Here is a 20,000-nt window from a genome sequence, read left to right on the forward strand (position 1 = left end):
GCCCTTTTAACTCACCCACCTTTATCTGTGTCTTCCCTCAACTCTCGTACTCTCTCCATTAGTTACTTTGTGCCCTCCTTATCTAATTCACCCTTCTCGTGCCGCCTGTTCTTTTTTTTTATTTTATTTTATTCTTTTTTTTACTTCGCTAGTGACCCATCCACATCCAGGTATGTTCCATAGATTTAGCAGTAATATCCACCTATTAGCCATTCTCGCCACGAAGAGGCTTACCATCCAGCCTCATACTAAGTGCCTAGATGTTGTCATTAGGCTTCTACAGATGGAGATAGAACTGCGCATTCGTCTAAATCATGTCTTTTAAACAATCACAACGCTTCCATTTCTGCCTTGACCTTAGGGTCCCAAGGTGGATTTTCATCAGTGTTGTGGCAGATGGTCTTGGAGGTGGGGAGAGGGAAGGCAGTATATTCGGATGTGTTTTTGTTTGTTTGTTTTCCCGACACAGTGTTTAGCAACGATGATTTACGGTTCGGAGCGTTACTTAAGAAGAATGGGGGATTGGCAGCTGATAACCGAATGAGAGAATAATGAATAAACATAAGGTACTCCAGATAGACTTATTGTCAAGTTGTAAATTCTGCAATGGTATGTTGTTTCATCTTGTTTAGTTTTCTATTAACTGAACTACAGCAATGTTTCTCAATTGCAGTACTTCCTCCATTCGTTATTTTCTTTTGAAAAATCTCAACGATATGTGATCCACAAGGAAGGTTTTTGTATCTTAATAAGTCCATGATTCCTGTCACTTTTGAAAGTGAAATCGTTTCCCTCTGATTCCTTTTTCATCCAGCAGTGTTTATCTGAGCGTTTTTCTGTTCTTGTATGCTAATATAACAGGTTTACAGATATTTCCCTCTTGATTCGTATAGTCCTTTCACTGAAGTAGGAATATTCATTTCCATGTCAAACCAGATCTTTGATAAAAGGGGCCCTTTATACGAGATTTTATGCAGATCAATGAATTAAGTATTTTGTTATCGTTATCATCATTATGATTATTAATGTTATCGAGAACCATAAGCGAGACTAGTGTTTTATTTGTGGTATTTTCTGTATTTTTATTTATGTTGAAATGTCCTCAAGATTATAAGGTCAAAGTTGTTCGGTGAAAATAAAGTTATAGAAAGCGTAGAGATAGGTATTATAAACTTCTCTTTTTATTAATTTCATTGTGTCCATGTTTATTTAAATAATTACAGTTTTCAGTTTAGTTAAAGCAACCTTCACGTTTGCATATATATATATATATATATATATATATATATATATATATATATATATATATATATATATATATAGGTGATTTATATATATATATATATATATATATATATATATATATATATATATATATATATGCATACATACATGCAACAAAATATATACATTTGCATACATACAAACAAAAACAATAATTTGAATCACTTAGAGTGTAGGAATTATGAGCTTGAAAAATAACGAATATTGTAAACTTTTTTTTTTTATCACTTTCCTAGAAGAGTATATGAAGAAGTATGGGAATCACCGCTGGATATGCATTTTTCTTTTCAAAGATAATAGGAAACCATACGTAATACAAAATTGAAATATAAATTTGCCAAACACTCCTTCAGTCCAAACATGCATTATAAAGTACCGCCACATCATATATCTTTAAAATTGTATATTTATCTTTATTGTTTGATACACCCCCATGATTCCTGTCATTTTATATTTAACGTCATTATGATTGATTAACTGTTTACAAATTTTCTTTGATCAGGACACTATTGTTATCGAACGATATGTTTAAAAGTTGCTTTTCTTAGCTTACAGATTTAATTTTTTACGAGACCTTTTGTGTATTTAGGAACAAAGAGTAACCAGTTCTTTATCACAAAAATCAGTAATTTTAATATCAGTTTGCTAAGTTTAGTTTTGGCTTGTGCTTTTTATCCCAGAAGTTTGGCCTCGGAAAGGTTTATTGGTCAAATGTAGGGGTACTGCAGTTTCGGGTACCTAAGTGTCTCTTCTTCGGGCGTTTAGTTGTTGTGAGTTATTTTTTCACATATTTAGTTTTTGCGCGTTTCCTTGCTATAACGTGTAGTCTCTAATTGCTTGTAAGTGCGAACGATCAGCGAAGAAGGGCTGATTTTTACGTTCTGTTTTTATGATTAGCATGTTGCATTTATATCACTGAGTATATATCCCGACTTGGAAGGAATATTTGTAGCACAACCGTAGGGTAGTTCATCTGCTGTTTGAATGTGTGATTGCCATATGCAGAACAGTATTAAGTATCTATCCATGGCATTTGAATCTTATAGGTATTTAGTAATTTAGTGGTCATAAATAATAAGGAATAATCTTCACGTAAGATTAATGCACCGTGGGCACAGTCGTTAATAATTTGAAATGTGAAAATTATAGCTTTCAGTGGACACACTAATGAAGTAATTGGGATATAATAAAAGTTGTCGTTATTTGTATGAACAGCCGTTTATTATTTGCTTTGTGTGTGATTTGTGTTTCGATGAAAGCTATATAGTGCATGTATTTTGTTTTGATGTCTTATTGTTTAATAATTTCATCTTAGACTAAATTTGCCTATTTGAGCTATTTTCAGCTTGAAACATAATTTTGCTATTTTTAGTGTATGATTTTATATCTTTTAGGGTAATTTCAGAAATATTCTTAGTGCAGGGTAAACAAAAGATGGAACTTTTCCCCAAATATTTGTCTAGTTTTGTAAAGTAACCTCGGTTTAGTGAATTATCTAGTCTCTAAAAGCAAGGTTTATACAAGTTCTTTGTTGCTGGACGCGATGCATAAACATGAGAGATATTTTTGGGCATAGCTTGCCATCTTTATTGTAATAAATATTGCTATGAGTGCAATGATTTCACATCGATAGAGATTATTAGTGATAGTAGATAATAAGATATTTAACAATACATAGACAGTACGATGGGTGTACTTAGCTTAAAGGAATAGAAAAATTTAAGGAAAGACGAAAGAATTGAGCATTTTGTTACGCCAGTTCTCCTTCGTTAACTGAAGCCACCCATGTGATGAGCTGAAACAAAACAAAACCAAAACATATTTTGTTCTGCGAGTCTAGCATCCGCAGACAATTCAATTGATCCTGTGAAGGATCTGTCTTTTGCAGAGGATAACTATGATAAATCACGTCCTGGGTGTGTGCAATATTTACTCTCACGCTCTGACCCTTGAGACGCCCCTAAAAAGAATATCCTCGTGGAAAAAGGGCGTTAAAGTGATAATGTTTTTTTTTTTTATTTATACCTTCAGTGCAATGGTTTCAGAATTTTTGACGTGGTTAGTATTAGTGTTTAGTTTGCTAATTATTGAGATTTAAGATAAGTTTCTGGTCTCTTAAGTCATGACTACAGGTTTCCATTGGCAAAGATAAAGTGAAAAGAGAATACTGTATACTATTTATTGTTTACAGTATACTATTTTTCATTATCTTCGAGAATTTTATTTTGATCTTTCTCTCTCTTTCTGTGTATATATATATATATATATATATATATATATATATATATATATATATATATATATATGTATGTATATATTAGTATATATATATATATATATATATATATATATATATATATATATATATATATATATATATATATATATATATATATATATATATATATATATATATATATATATACACATATAATGCATATATATATATATATATATGCATATACAGTACATGTATGTATGTATAAAGTGTATGTATATATTTTTTCTCACCATAAGCTTTCTTCTCCTTTGGATGGGTTTGATCCAGAACGGTACAGTCTTCTACTTCTAAGCAAGTCTTTAGCGGGTATGAAGTTACTAGCCCCATGCCCTTTCTCTTGACTCCAACAGATGTTGGTACTCATTTACAGCAGGATGGGACGTAAATCTGTGAGCGATTCACAGACCTAGCAAACTTCGGAGTCATTTCGGAATGCAAAATTAAAGTTTCAGGTTTTCACTTACTCAGTAGATAGATATTTTTCGAAATCTTATTTGACTCTGCTCGTTGTGAGTTTTGTGATCGGTTAGATAATATTAAAACTAACAGTAAACCAGATACCTTTTGAATTTTGTATTTGCATTAAGATTCTTGTGTGTTGTTACCATGGTATTTTGCAATTATTCTTTTATTGAAAAGACCCCTGTCTTGCAATCCACTAAGATGTAAGGTTGGAACTCACTGTGTAGGTAATGTTATCTCTGAAATTTTTTGAAATATTTTTTTACTGCTGCCTTACTGATAATTCATAAGGAAAACAGAAAACGTAGCGTTTCATATAAAATTAAACTTTTCCTATGTTGATGAGCATTAGGAAATGCCTGAACTGAGTAAACGTTTATCGTCGTAGATTCTTCAGAAAAACTTGTGAGGAGTTCGTTTGGTTAAAGGGACAAGTATCTTTTCAGGTTATAGATATAGGGATTTGCATATGCTTTTCATTGCTATCTGTAATGCATGAGTCAACACATGTAACTCAGTAGAAGATGTCCAGGTACACATGATCAATTTATTTAGTATTTTGTTATATTTAAGTGGTCAGATTTCTATGAGATTTGAAACAGGACACTTCTTTCCCTTCAGTCCGCGTAATAAAAAATCACATTTAATAATTATTGCTGGTTGGCTCTTGTGGTTTGAAAGGTCGGACTATTATTCAAGTGTGTACGTGTTTAAGAAAATTTTACTGACATTTGAGACTCTCCACAAGCCGGTACAGGAGGAATGATTCATGTGGGTATGCACAATAATTTTTCTTATATATATATATACAGTATATATATATATATATATATATATATATATATATATATATATATTTGTGTGGATTTTTATATATGCATATATGCTTTTCACATATTATATCTGCGTACATAAACATATATACATAGTATACACATACTGCGCAACAGAACCTGACGTAAATAAACTGACTGATGTTTTCTTTTTAGTGTGTGCTTGTTACCCATCCCGTTCGGTTGCAGAAATCTTCGTGGAGAAAAACAAATAGATTTATGATAAGAAGTGAAATCTCATCTAGCCTCACGCACTGAGAGCAAATTGAATTTAGCATATTGCCTCTTTAGAACGAACACGAGAACATGACTGCGAGTATATACAAATTATGTAAATCTGAAAATCTGAAAAGCCATGATAATAGTAGAAGCAGCACTAATATCGATGGTCAAGGAAGAGAGTAGTAATAGTGATAGCAATTATACGAGTAGTAGGGGAAGGTATAGCGGCTGAAGAAGTTGGAACAGATACATCGAACAGGGCAGGTAGTCTGATGAAAGCCGAAAAAATATTGGGAACCGGTACTCGATAGTATCTTTCTCTTTCACCTGTTCCCCTCTGTCCTCATATCACCCTGAACCCCCTTCCCCATATCACCTCCGTATGGGTAAATCTCATCCCAAATGCAAAGTTACGGATTACGTAGATGGGAAAAACGGGAATTGATTTCCTATTCAAGTGGGCGTTGCCTTGCTCTGCCGATTTACGATTTTCTCGTATAATTCGCGTCAAACCGACTTTTCTTTTGATAGAAAACTCAATGGGCTTCTAATTCTTCGATCATGGTAATTATTGTTGCTGTATCCATTGCAGTGTTATTTAGTTTTTTATATTCATCCGCTAAGTTAACATCACTTCTGTTGTTGAATATTCTCCACGACGTTACCCTAACTCACCAAGTAGCCTTCCACACTATCTCGCCATCTTATCAGTATTTCGTGCTGCCTCTGGAGAGAGAGAGAGAGAGAGAGAGAGAGAGAGAGAGAGAGAGAGAGAGAGAGAGAGAGAGAGAAATACCCTACGGATGGTTTCATTCCGGTGGGGGGAGGGTTACCTCGTCGAGGTCCTCTTTTTCATATGATGCTTCACATTTTGACTGATTACTTATTAGAGTAGGCATATATGTAATTTCATTTTTTTTTTCTTTTGGTAAAAAGCAAAAACTCACTTGATTTTGTAAGAAGGCATCATAATCTTTAAAAGAAAAAATAGGGTAACATTTTTTATGATCATTCTAAGGGTATAAAATCCAAGATGGCGTCCAAAATGGCCGCCAATCACTAATAGTGAGATATTTTTGCAAGTACATGTGATACAATTAGAAATAAAGTGTCTAAATATATGTTTTCTGAGACGAGTAATCTAATGGCCTCTTCAAATGTATGTTATATGTGTGATTTACATGCTGAATTCCAAAATGGTCACCACGCGCCCACAATGTAAACTGTACCTTCTCACTTTGCATGCATTACCAGCCAAGTAACTGTTTTAAAACATGTATTTTTCACAAAGAACATATAATTAACAGCCAAAAGACAGATCTAAATAAAATGAAATGATGAAATTACTGTTCAATCGCTTAGATTGTTTCCCACTTATACTCTGGCTATTTCCAAGGAATGTCTGAAGTCAGTATAGTACCAAATCTTCAAAATTTCAAGAAAGATACATAACAACTTAATCATTACTTACTTTCAAAATTCATCTTTTCATATTCTTTAAATATTTAACCATAGTCCAACTTCAATATAGTCCCAAACTGCCTGCATAAAATATGCAGACTTATATAGTACTGTTAACAATGGATATCAAGTGAATTATTAGTTTGTGAATGTCATAGAAAGTAACACCTCGGTCTTCACAGTCTTCATTTATCCTGGTTGGACGGTTTCTGTTATTGCAGCTGAAAACCCAGCATCCACAAACTTCCGTACATGAGACATTGTTCTTGTGACATCTGCAAATTCTTTCACATACACGTTTGCACCAACACTTTGTGAGGTGCATTACTGCTTCAGGAGCTGGTGGATTCAAACAGTGAACTGGAGAGAAATGACTTGAACCTGCATCAATTTCCAACCAAATGCAGTTGATGCTGGGAGGCACAGGTATGTTTCACAAGCTTTCTCCAAATCATGAATATGTAATGTGCCCAACGAATGTGTAAGTCCTGTGAACCAGAAGTTGGTGGGAGGTTTTCTCCTTCGGTGGCACGATTTGAGAAGAGGAACCAACGAAGCTCATTCTCTTTTGTGTAGATTTTAGATCGATACAAAATATAGACATAGCGTTCCTACTGAGAACATACATCAGTAGGCAGATCAATGTCATTCCTGAGCATTGCTAGTGCATCCAGGATCTCATCATCACAAGAAATAAATGCCTTGAAGCATGAGTCTTTGGTTTTGCCAGCAAATCTACCAGACATATCGGAACCTGTCAGAGCATGAAAATCTAACCGCAGAAGTGCGCTTTAGTCTTAAGTTGTTGTATATGCTCAACACAGAAATGTTCCTCTTCAGCCTGCCCTTTCCTGTAAGGAAGGTTGTAGACGTTGGTAAGTTTGGGCAGATGTAAACAAGCAGCAGCAAGACATCTGTGTCTGGGGAACTGACTACAAGTTCTGCTTCATTGAGAGTAACTAGAGCATGCAGTAAAAGCAAAGTGTCTGCCTTGTCTTGGCTGCAAGTGAGGAGCGAGTCTGGGATATCAACACTGCCCTTGGTTTGTGTTCCTGAGGTCACTGTAAGTTTTTCAGTCTGTTGTTGGAGTATTTGCTGTGACATATAACTTTGTCAGCTTAATACTCTTTCAGTTCTCCTTTGGTGCAGATATCTGATAAAAATTCCTTCAGAGAAATATTTAAGATTAAAGTGTTGTCTTTCACGTGGTAATATGTTGACTTTCCCTTGGTCCTCTTTGTCTGCATCTGTTCCTTGAGTGATGTTTTGATGTACCGGTCGACCACCAATCATATTGTTTTGGCATGTTACAAATTATCTGGAGTAAGGCATCTTCAGTCTTGGCATGTTTTCGTTCGTTCCGTTTTTCTAACTGAATTTACCACAGCCATCCCATCAGTAATGATCACTCTGTATGCTGAAGAGTTATCTGTCGGGTCAACATTTGTATGTTCCACTGCAGTGTCTGCCACCTGCAAGGGTATTTCAATTGTCTGGTTATCAGATGGCTCATTTCCAGTTTTCTCATTTCTGTCAGCTTGAACCTGTTATGTGTTACTGTCCATATTCTCAAGATGATGAAATATTGATGCCTTATCATATGCTGGTGGGAGGGATCCATCTGAAACAAACAGTGATCGAGGCACCACATCAAGCTCATAAGTTCCAATGTATTCCTTGAGTCCTCGCTCTTTGATTTTTACCATCTTTTTTCTTATTCGGATTTCTGCCACTGCATTGGCGCTTTTGAAGGTGCCCAGTTTCATTTTGGTCATTTTGTCCCACACAAAACGTTTTCCTTCTGTTAGGCATTCAGTGACAAAACTTTCAAACATCTATTGCCCAATCTCATCACGCCGAAGGATGTCATCGGAATTCATTCATACCTGCTTTAGTAAGCAGGTTGTACACTTCATCCTCATCAGTGAATTCAAATGGATTACCATGCTCATGAAATACTGCACTGAGTTTGACATTATTGTGTGTTATTCGGGAGAGCTTTCCCCCTGTGAACTCATGGTGCTGTGTTCTCTTCGCCTTGCTGCCAGTGAGGTACATTTTCTCAAATTCATGTTATAAGTCTGAGAGTTCAGGTGCAATAAGAAAGTACTTGTCCAGTGACTTTTCATTCTGTGTGATTTCAACTATGCATCCAATAACCTTGAGTTCACAATTCTCCTGTTCAATCCCATGGTCTGGCCCTGTTGATGTGAATTCAGCAACAACTTCATGAAAGTTCCCTTTTATGAAATCTGCCCAGATAACAGGATGCTGCTTTTCCGTTTGCTGCATTGTAGAAATGTACAGTGGTAGAAGGCGTGCATAGTTTAAGTGATCATGGCCAAAGAAGTACTTTATGAGTGATTCCAGACTCTGCATGTGCAATAATAGGTTTCGATGCCTGGTGGCTCGAACAGATTGGAGGATGGTCTCGAACTGCTTCATGTAGTTTCCGATGAAATGCTGAATCTTGTTTGCAGTGCCTTCCGATTGTTTGAGCTTTTGGAAAATGTCCCTGGATCCAAACATTTCAATTATTTTTGTAGTGGCATCACTAAGTTTGTGTCTGACCCCTGAGTCTGTATTGATGTCTTGCTGATAGGTTTCTCCCAGAAGATTAGATGTTTCCTTCAAGGAAGCTTCTTCATCAGGCTGAAGTTGTAGGAACTTTCGGAAGTACAAACTGTACAAAGCAAGCAAGGTAACTGTATGAGCTTCCAGTGCTCGATGCATGTTTTCCATTGAATATTTGTGTAACGGTTGTAGATGAGTAAAGTGCAGCTTTGACCCATGCTTTGTCAATACCACTCCCTTCCACATAATTACCCAAGGTAGCCAGTGCCCAGAAGACGATGTGCAGCTCGCCAGGTCGAAACAAGAACTTCTTCTTGATGTCCTCACACTCCATCCATTAACTTCATGGCCATGTCGTATAGCTGAAGATCAAGAGTAACGGCTGTGATAGATTCTGGTCCCATGGCATGAGTGGCGACAGCACGTGCTCTCATAATTTTGTTTAGATCTGTCTTTTGGCTTGTTAATTATGTATCCTTTGTGAAAAATACATGTTTTAAAACAGTTACTTGGTTTGTAATTAGAAAATCCTCTTGGCTTGGTAATGCATGCAAAGTGAGAAGGTATAGCTTATACTGCGGGTGCATGGTGGCCATTTTGGAATTCGGCATGTAGATCACACATATAACATATTTGAAGAGTCCATTATTTCTAATTCGGCCATTTTGGACGCCATCTTGGATTTCATACCCTTAGAATGTTCAGAAAAAAATTTCACCCTAATTTTTTTAAAGATTGTGATACTTTCTTACACAATCAAGTGAGTTTGTGCTTTAAAAAAAAATACACGAATCCTTTTTTCATGACAAATGTGCCTACACTATATCGCTTACGCATGTTTACTGTCTCTATTACCTCTCCATTAAATTGTAACAAACAACAGTTGACTAATAACCAGGCACAAAATTCTCTGATTAGGTTAAAATGTGCCCCCCGGATTTTTAAAGATACTCTCATCTTTTTTCCCCTTTTTGTCTGGTCCGGGGTTCGAACGCCGGTGCTCCAGCTCACGCCACCCCTTGAGCTCCGAGAGAGAGAGAATGAGAGAGAGAGAGAGAGAATTCTGAAGAAGGTGGGCAATAATTTGCATCCTTACTGAAATAGGATAAGTGTTTCAGATCTCATAAAGGCACTGATAATTCCTTCATTGTGTGCCAACTTTCGACGTATTCCACGGGTAAGCGGCAAGAGTTACGTAAGACTTCATATATACAACCATGCATTAATGTTTTTAATTTTGTTCCGGTCAGTGTAGTTTAGTTTCAAGTTTTTATACAGGTGTCAAGTTGTTCTTGTTGCTCATCAACTTTTACGGCCCCCTCAAATCAATGAGCATACTTGCGAAAGTGGCGTTCGAGTGATTTGCTTTTATGTTATTTAATAATGATGATGGGATTTATTTATATAAGTGAATGTCAAATACATTTCTTGATAAATTACTGCACATATGTAAGTACAGATACATATGTTAATGTTTCGATGTCTAAGTGTTCAAAATAAACTAATTTTAAACGCACGAGTGTACTTACTAATTGACAATTGAGCGTATCTAATATGCCGTATTTAACTGGATCATTTTTATTTGATTAGCATCAGTATTTAAAACTATATGTATTAAAATATATATATATATATATATATATATATATATATATATATATATATATATATATATATATATATATATATATATATATATATATATATATATATATATATATATATATATATATATATATATATATATATATATCCATATATATATATATATATATATATATATATATATATATATATATATATATATATATATATATATATATATATATATAATGTTGGGAATATATGGAGCTGAGAAAGTTGAAAGATGGGGATATAAAGACATGATAGTGTAATAAAACGAGCAAAGTAACATCAAGTACCAAAATATTTCTCACAAAGTTCGGACATGTGACCATTTGTAAATGCCTTTTGAAGTTTTTTTAAGATATTAAGAAGGCAGACTTGGAAATGAGCTGGGATGTTTGTATGCTTGGAATGAAAAATAAAAAAGACGCTGTTTTTAGAAGCACAAATATGAGGTAAGACTGCTTTTTCTTGACGCGTTGCTGCTAATGTTTCCTTTTATGCCAACGAAGTTTTGTTGTTTGTTATGATTATATTATTATTATTATATTCTTATTATTATACTTTTGTCGTTACTGATGCATGGAATGTATAATTATCAGCCTTTAGAAAATTTTAGAAAGATAGGCTGCGCTTTTGTTTTGCCTTTGAAGAAACACTTTAGATTAGTATACGTCTTATCTGATAAGGAAAAAATTAATGTACAATTTAAGGTGTTTGTTTAATTTTTTTCACCATACGCCTTTTTCCCTTTGAAGGAAGGACTCTAGTCACCAGAAATGATTTTAACTGAACGAGCCTTAAGTGTGAGGTACCTTTCTTCATATGGATACTGTATCAAATGTGTGTGAGAGAGAGAGAGAGAGAGAGAGAGAGAGAGAGAGAGAGAGAGAGAGAGAGAGAGAGAGAGAGAGAGAGAGAGAGGTTAATTTCTAAGTGAAACTTCGATGCTAAGTATGGGTGAAACTAAGTAGATTTCTTCATCCATTTTTACTGTACATCTCACTATCTGTTTTCTATTGTTACTTGCTAGACTGATAGTTTCCATTTATTTGCAACCCTAATATCCCGGTTTTAATTTTCCCTTTTTATCATGATAACTAAATTTGAAGCGCATTTCAGTAGTCTTTTTACCCTTATTCAGGGTTTTCCAAGCTAAACGCGTCAAACTTTTTGGATATTTTTCTCTATTTAAAACGTCATTACGTTTTGTCAAGTGCTTTCTCAAGTTTTTAAATTTCCTTTTTACCACACCATGTGTTCTCCCTCCTTTCCACCTGATTTCTAGTGTGCTGCCCCTGTTTTCATGTGATTATTTTGTATTGTTAAAATCTCTGTTTTATTCATTAAAATGTATTCCGACTGTTATTCCGTCCATTCTCAGACAGCTTTCGCCTGTCCTCGTAACTCCGAGATAATAATATTGACCCTTGGTATAAACGCAGACTTTTATACCACGAGAGAGCGTTTTCTTCTATTTTACCATAAGTAAATTGAGTCATTTTCTTCTCCTTGCTTGACTTGTTGCTCTTCATAATTGTGGTTTTGTTTTTATTAGGATTGCGTTGCACGGTTATCATAATCATCCCGTCCTAGAGTAGCACTTTTCTTGTCTCTTCCCTCCTGAAGGACGGCAGCGTCCAGAGGATGAATGTGCCAACAATAGTTCACTGCAAAGGCTCCATTTTGTCCACCTGGAGTGGAATTTTCAATCCCTCTAAGGTGGTTATTAGGGAGCCTTCATCTTATATTAGCGTCGTTTCTCCAGCGCACTTGTTACCTGCTTTCAAGAATTTATTGACTGTTAAACAACTATTGGGTGGTTTGATTATGTCGTTCGCTGGGTTTCACCTGGTCCTGTCATAGATAACGTGTGCTCTCAAACAGCGCCCGAGGCTTTCTCAGCTCTGAGTAAGTTGTTAAGTTTAAGGTAGCAGTTTAAACCCAAGGCATTAGTAATTGCAGAATATGGAGCATGTTTATGATAAACCCTTAGCGCTAACTTGAGGCTTTTATTGGTGCTCTTAGTTTGTATTTATTAGGGAACTCGTTATTATCTTCATATCTGCTTTCAAAAATGTTGCAGAAACGAGACTGGCGAATGTGTTGGACTGTCTGTACAGCCATATGTTCATAACAGCCATTGGTGCGTTGCTGCTTTTGATTTTTCCTAGATACAATGCTATGATTAAACATTAGAAATGTTGTTTTCTTGATGATAATCCTTTTCTGTCGCCAGTGCGATTGGTCTAGTTATAATGATGATGGTGGAAGCGACAGACTCGCGGAAGTCTATGGTCTTGTGTATTCCTATTTCACCCGAATTGTGGGGTGGGGGGGACCTCACCATCAAGAATCTGTATTCTGTTATTTTTTACGTCTTAGAGAATTGATTGGTCATTAAACTCAGTTTTTTGGAAGTTTTATTATCATTTATAAATGATATTAAAACATGCACATGCACTCTTCATTTACGTAGTTTATATTTTTGGTTCGGGTTGGATATCAGTGTGTCAGCCGGTCTTAGGATACAGTTACAATGAAATTAATAAATGGACTTTGATGGAACCCTCTGTACAGTTTTATTGGTTGTCTCCCTTCTGCTCGTCAAGGTTTTGTGGAATTCAATGAAGATTTGGTGATTTTTCACCACAGCAGCCACGAAAAATCATCATGGATATTCCACCCACTGATTTTTTCCACTAGATTGCATCAAATCTGCTCTCGAGATATGATGTATTATAATACTAATGGTAATAATAGTAATGGTAATTATTATTATTAATGGAAATATTCATGTTTTGACTAACAGTAATTGACTCCCCTGCTTGTAATATCTAATGGTCCCTTCTAACCAGGAAAGTTGTGTTGCTATACCCGACACAAGGAGTTTGTTTCATTCTCAAAAAGTGTCTTGGCCTCCATTTTCATACTATCTTATATAGCATCTCTCTCTCTCTCTCACTCTCTCTCTCTCTCTCTCTCTCTCTCTCTCTCTCTCTCTCTCTCTCTCTCTCTCTCTCTTAAAAAAAAAAAACTGCCATCACCCATTGTCACGAGTAAGGCATTATGCATCGAGCACCTCGAATATTCCCTTATTATAAGCCATTCTTGAATCCTCGAAGACCATTGTATTTTTGAAGTATTGTGTTCCAGACGAATGCGATTTTCTTTCACCAGACTTCCCTAAAACTGTTCTCCTAATTGCTGGGCAACGGTATGTCGCCGTGCTAATAAATACAAGCACACACACACACACACATTATATATATGAGAGAGAGAGAGAGAGAGAGAGAGAGAGAGAGAGAGAGAGAGAGAGAGAGAGAGAGAGAGAAATTACTGATCTTCAGAATCCATGAGGAACTGGTTCAAAAGTCTGTGTGTGTGTGTTTGCAGTTGGAAATGAAAGATGTAAAAAGGAAAATGTAAAATTTGAGAGGTAAAAATACGTAAAAGATGTGAGTTTTTTCAAGCCCTGTGAAGTTTGGGGGAAGGGGATCTGTAATCCGCAGGGGAGCTCCTCAAAGAATGTGTTGTGATCGGCCGCGAGGCCTTTGGGACGATATGTTTATACTGGGTCTGACGTATCTCATCCGTCACTTGTTTCTGAGGATGACGGGGCACTTAAGCTTACTCTGTTAGCCTTTTACACAGTATATGTTTATACAATTCTTCTTAAATATTATAATCGATGTATTTCTGCGATAACTGACCGTCGAATTAACATGTGAATTGGATAGATTGGAAAGAGAATCATTCTTCTTCACAGGATTTTATAAAAAACCTCCCAGAGATTAGATGATATGCAGAATAATTTCTTCCGTTATCGCAATGAGGTATTTTAACGGAATGTAATCGTATATTACAGTTATCTTTAACTTTCACAGCATCATCGAAAGGATATTACCGAGAAAATTATTTGTTGCATATGAGATTAGTTGATAAATGCATTACGTATTTGTCTCCCACTTTTCTGAGGTTGTTTAGGTTCCAATTTAAAAACTAAAAAACAGTTTCTAAAGGTTCATCGATGTTTAAACAGGTATAAGTTTATTATTGTATCTTTTATATTATATATATCTACACACGGATGCAGTTTGGTTTTTCCTTGGGAAAACCTGTGAAAGATTTTCTTTTATCTGTTTCCAGAGCCTTACGTGTGTTGACGTATACAGTACATCATAAGAGAGGGAAGTAGTAATTTGTCATTCTAACTGTGTTATCTCCTCTCTCTCTCTCTCTCTCTCTCTCTCTCTCTCTCTCTCTCTCTCTCTCTCTCTCTCTCATACACACAAACATACATTTCTGTTGTTTCATGGTGTATGGGAAGGGGCAGTTTCTTAATTGCAATATTGACATGCGTATTTTCGTGCGAATGCTCGTTGTTAATTATCAAATTTTAGAAAATGGTTTTCTTTTATATCGGTTTGTTGTGTAATTCATGTAAGTAACGCTACATATATATAATTGATCTTTCGAATTACTGATACTCTCTGTATGCAACGCTGAATGCAGACAGATAACATAATTATATATTGAGGTGAACCACGATATCGTTGGTATAAACAACAACGTTCACCAGGGTGGCTGTACGAGTTCTAAGTTACAAATATTTGGTATCTCTGCGTTAGTACAAAATGTAAAAGGTTATATCAAGACTGGCAATGCAGTGCACACATTCACATTAACGTAATCACTCACACATATTTGGAGAAGGAATTAAGACTATGGAATTAATGTAAAATTAAAAGAATGTTAATCTTACCCGCTTTCTTACATTTTGTATATGACTATACATAATTATATTTCTTATCTCACCGTGTAGGGGAATGTAATGGTTACATAGATACCTAGGGCTAAATTGACTTCTGATTCATGTGGGCCTCTCTTCAGAGATTTTGGCATTGTGCCCAGTGCTACGATGATAATGGGCACTAACTATACTGCAATATCCCAGGGTCTTTTAATTTCAGTCCACTGGTCTTGGCACTTTTTTATTTTCGCTCTCTTTCTCCTCATCTCCGGAGCCCCAGGGTAGTACGACATCTGTGAAAGATACTTTGTATTGGTTCCACCGAGTCAGGTTTGGTCGATGTGGTTGTATTTCCCTGTCTGTCCAACTACTCTTGTTTCTTTATGACTCCCTCTGACTGGTGCTGGTACCAATCGTTACTGCAGGCTATATAATAATAATAATAACAATAATAATAATAATAATAATAATATTATTATTATTATTATTATTATTATTATTATTATTATTATTATTATTATTGTTGTTATTGTTGTTGTTGGGGAAAAAAACTCTTATCACGAGAGTTCATAAATGTTCTAAAGGGTCCACAATAATATAATTGTTAAAGGGTCGTGTAAAATTTATAAAGCTGTCGTCTTATCTTCAGTAAAATTATTATTATTATTATTATTATTATTTTATTATTATTATTACTCTGGGTTCATCTTCAGTTGGTAGAGTTCTCGGCTAGCACTCTGCCAGGCTCGAGTTCGAGTCTCCGGTCGGCCAGTGAAGAATTAGAGGAATTTATTTCTGGTGATAGAAATTCATTTCTCGGTATAATGTGGTTCGGATTCCACAATAAGCTGTACGTCCCGTTGCTAGGTAACCAATTGGTTCTTAGCCAAGTAAAATAAGTCTAATCCTTCGGACCAGCGCTAGGAGAGCCGTTAATCAGCTCAGTGGTCTGGTTAAACTAAGGTATACTTAACTTATTTATTATTATTATTATTATTATTATTATTATTATTATTATTATTATTATTATTATTATTATATTATTATTATTGGCAGTTTACAAGTTTTGATGATGAAATATCAGTATATATTTTAATTTTTAATTAGATTGTAGTGATGAAGTGTTTTATAGATAAGTTTAATGAATAGTTAGTATTCAAGATTGAAAACTTCACTGACGGTCTGAGTGCTCAGTCCTGTAGAAATATTGCATGACAGAATTTTTTCTTGTTTGTATAGCCGTAATTTTATCGTTTTATACCATAAATTTATTTTCTAATATACTTTTGTACTTTTATTATAATTTTTTTAATACGGCTTTCCGTACTAGAATATGCGAAGACGTAAACCTACGAAACATATGATTTATTCCCCCCCAAAATATGTTTTGGGGAGATCGTTTGGAGAGATGTTTTTGTATTAGTTACATGTATCAACTGACGAGGATCAGCTATGAAAATATTTTGTGCCAAGCATTTTTGGTGTTTGACCTTTGATTTTTTTTTTTTTGGCGCCCTCGTCTGCATGTTCCCTAACGTTTTCCTTTTTTTTTTTTTGTTATTTCGTTATGGCATTAAATACTAGTAAGGCTGGAATGTATCGCTGTGGCTTCTTCTTCCTATTCGTTAACAAGAAAGCAAGTGAAATATGTTTATATAAAATTATGGCTAGCTTTCTGAATTCATCCGAACGTTTCATTTGTCTTTAGACGAAAGAGATTGATATAAGAATTAACGATATACTCTTACCTGCAAGTGTTTACCACCAAACAACGTCTGTTGGATTTATGCCCAGTCGTTCTTTGGGGTATCTTTTAAACTACACTTATTTAATAGATGCTGCGAGACACAGGGGGAGGGACGGCTAGAGGAGGAGGAGGAGGAGGAGGAGGAGGAGGAGGAGGAGGACGGAGCTTCTCTTCCTGGAGCAACGAGGGAGGTTCCACACTTCCCAAGGCTCAAAACATGTGTTGCAGAGTCTTCCATTGTGTTACTTAACAAAAACTTACAACAGTCACCTCTTCTATTGGAAGTTGTAAAATGATGAGTTATGACAAGGCATAGGAACCTCCTCCTGGTCAGCGCTTAAAATAGACCCTGATGATGACTCTGGTCGTAACCCCTTCACTATAGATAAATAAGGATGGAATGTTCATTCACAGGCTATTATGGCCGGAAGTTTCACTGTTTTAGAAGGCGGGTCTCTTTGACTTTACATTCTCTCTCTCTCTCTCTCTCTCTCTCTCTCTCTCTCTCTCTTGCACACACACATTCTGTAACAATGCCTTGGCTTTCCGCTCGTAAGCTATAGCTGCGTATAAATATTGAAAAATTAATGTTCTTGTGAGCATCTGAAAAACTGTATAACTTTCACAACAAATGCGTCCATTTTGTTAAATATTCATTTTTATTTTGCCTTTTGAATACTATTCATCCAATTATTCAAGATATTCTTTTCTCTCAGACTACAGAGAATACCGTTTGCGGATTCTCCTAGCAATAGTCCTATCGATTTACTTTCTCAAGTTTTTCCAATGGTAAACATTACCAAAATGCTTATTTTTTATCGAACCGAAAAAGTATTGTGCTCTGTTGATAACTTTGAATTTGTTTTAAATTAATAGTTCCCTTAATGTGCTCTAATTTCCTGGTAATTGCGTTGCTTTGTTTCCTGTTCATATTACAAATATTATTCTTTGTACTTCCGACAAGGAGGTTATGTTATTAGTTCGGGTTGTGTGGATGTTTCATTGTATATTTGTTAGTATAATGATATAAAGTTATTCATGACTTTTTACGCTAGTTTTACGGAAGGTGGCACTTGAGACTGGTAAAGTTATTAAATTTTAGGAACGAGATAAGAGATCATTTTTTGCAGGGGGAAAGAGTGTTGCTTAGTCCTGGTGGAAGTTTGCGGCCTCCGTTAGCTCTTTGGGAAGATACAAGCGCAGATCTTACTGTATTGCGACATATCTTCGTGCAGTGTTTATTCAACATTATTCTTTAATAATTTCTCTGCATTATTTTGGTATAGAAATTACTTACTCTTTATAGCATTTAGATTAATTAGCTTCCGGAGGCATGACTTTGAATTTGCTTTTTAAGGTTTTCATTTATGCATTATGGGCACCAAACCCTCTATTGTTTATTTGCTTATTTTTACGGGTCTCATCATCTATTTACATACGAGTTTTGTCTGTATGTTTGTCAGTGTGCTAGGTCGTTTGCTTTGTGCTGGGATAGTAGATCCATGCCTAGATCTAGATGTATTGTAAATGAGAATTAGTATTCCAGAAATTCCATATTGTAGTCTTATTATATGTTTGAAAAAGACTTAAAGATGAAGCATTTATTAATACTGTTTCACAATAGTATCTCATATAAAAGGCTTCCCAAGGTAATTTTATCCAGAAGAGCAGTCTCTCTCTCTCTCTCTCTCTCTCTCTCTCTCTCTCTCTCTCTCTCTCTCTTCCCCTTTTAATAGACCTTGAAATGTTTTTGTTACCGAGTGCTTGAACTTTTTTTTATTCCCATGTTCATAGTAAGTATACCTTAGTTTTACCAGACCACTGAGCTGATTAACAGCTCTCCTAGGGCTGGCCCGAAGGATCAGACTTATTTTACGTGGCTAAGAACCAATTGGTTACTTAGCAACGGGACATACAGCTTATTGTGGAATCCGAACCACATTATAGCGAGAAATGAATTTCTATCACCAGAAATACATTCCTCTAACTCTTCATCAGCCGGCCGCGGGAATTGAACTCCGGCCTATCGAGTGACAGTCTGAAGCTCAACCGACTTAGTCACATTATAAATTTATCTCACGAAATCTGCAAAACTAGAATAAAAGACCGAGTGAGAGAATTGCTGTAGTAGATAGAAATATGTAAATCGAAAGATGAAGGCAGAATATAAAGATTGAAAGTTATCACTACAGATTTTACATATGCCATTGTGTAAATATAAAAAGTATTTGTTGTGCTAGGAATTGCGCGATTTTAGTACAAGGATTATTCACACTAACGCTTTCATTTCCCTACATTTCTGACCTGATCGTTTGAAACTTCTGACTCGTCACTTAATTCCTAAGTTCTAAATTCCTTCAGCAATTGCAGAGAATAAAATAATTTATCTTACAAATATAGTAGCAGAGAAAAAATTATATATGTTGAAATTTGCATTTCACGTCCATAATGCGTTGTTAGATTTCTTTAGGAATTTGTGCACCGTCCAGTCGTCTTAGAAATTTAAAAGTATTCCTGTGGCATCATTAATAAAATGATTTTTTTCTCTTGCAATTACGTAAGAGAGCCTAATTTTAAAACCGATCTGCATCTAGGTTCTTTTCTTATGCCTTTCTTCCTCTTGGATAGCGGCAGTTTAAAATTCAAAGAGATGTCAGTGAATGATCATTTTCCTGTGCTCAGATATTTTCTTTAATGTTTACTACTTCGACTGCAGAAAGTAGAATTATACGATTAAGTTGCTGTGCTTTCACTCTT

This window comes from Macrobrachium rosenbergii, chromosome 51 (assembly GCF_040412425.1).
Source record: "Macrobrachium rosenbergii isolate ZJJX-2024 chromosome 51, ASM4041242v1, whole genome shotgun sequence".
NCBI lineage: Eukaryota > Metazoa > Arthropoda > Malacostraca > Decapoda > Palaemonidae > Macrobrachium > Macrobrachium rosenbergii.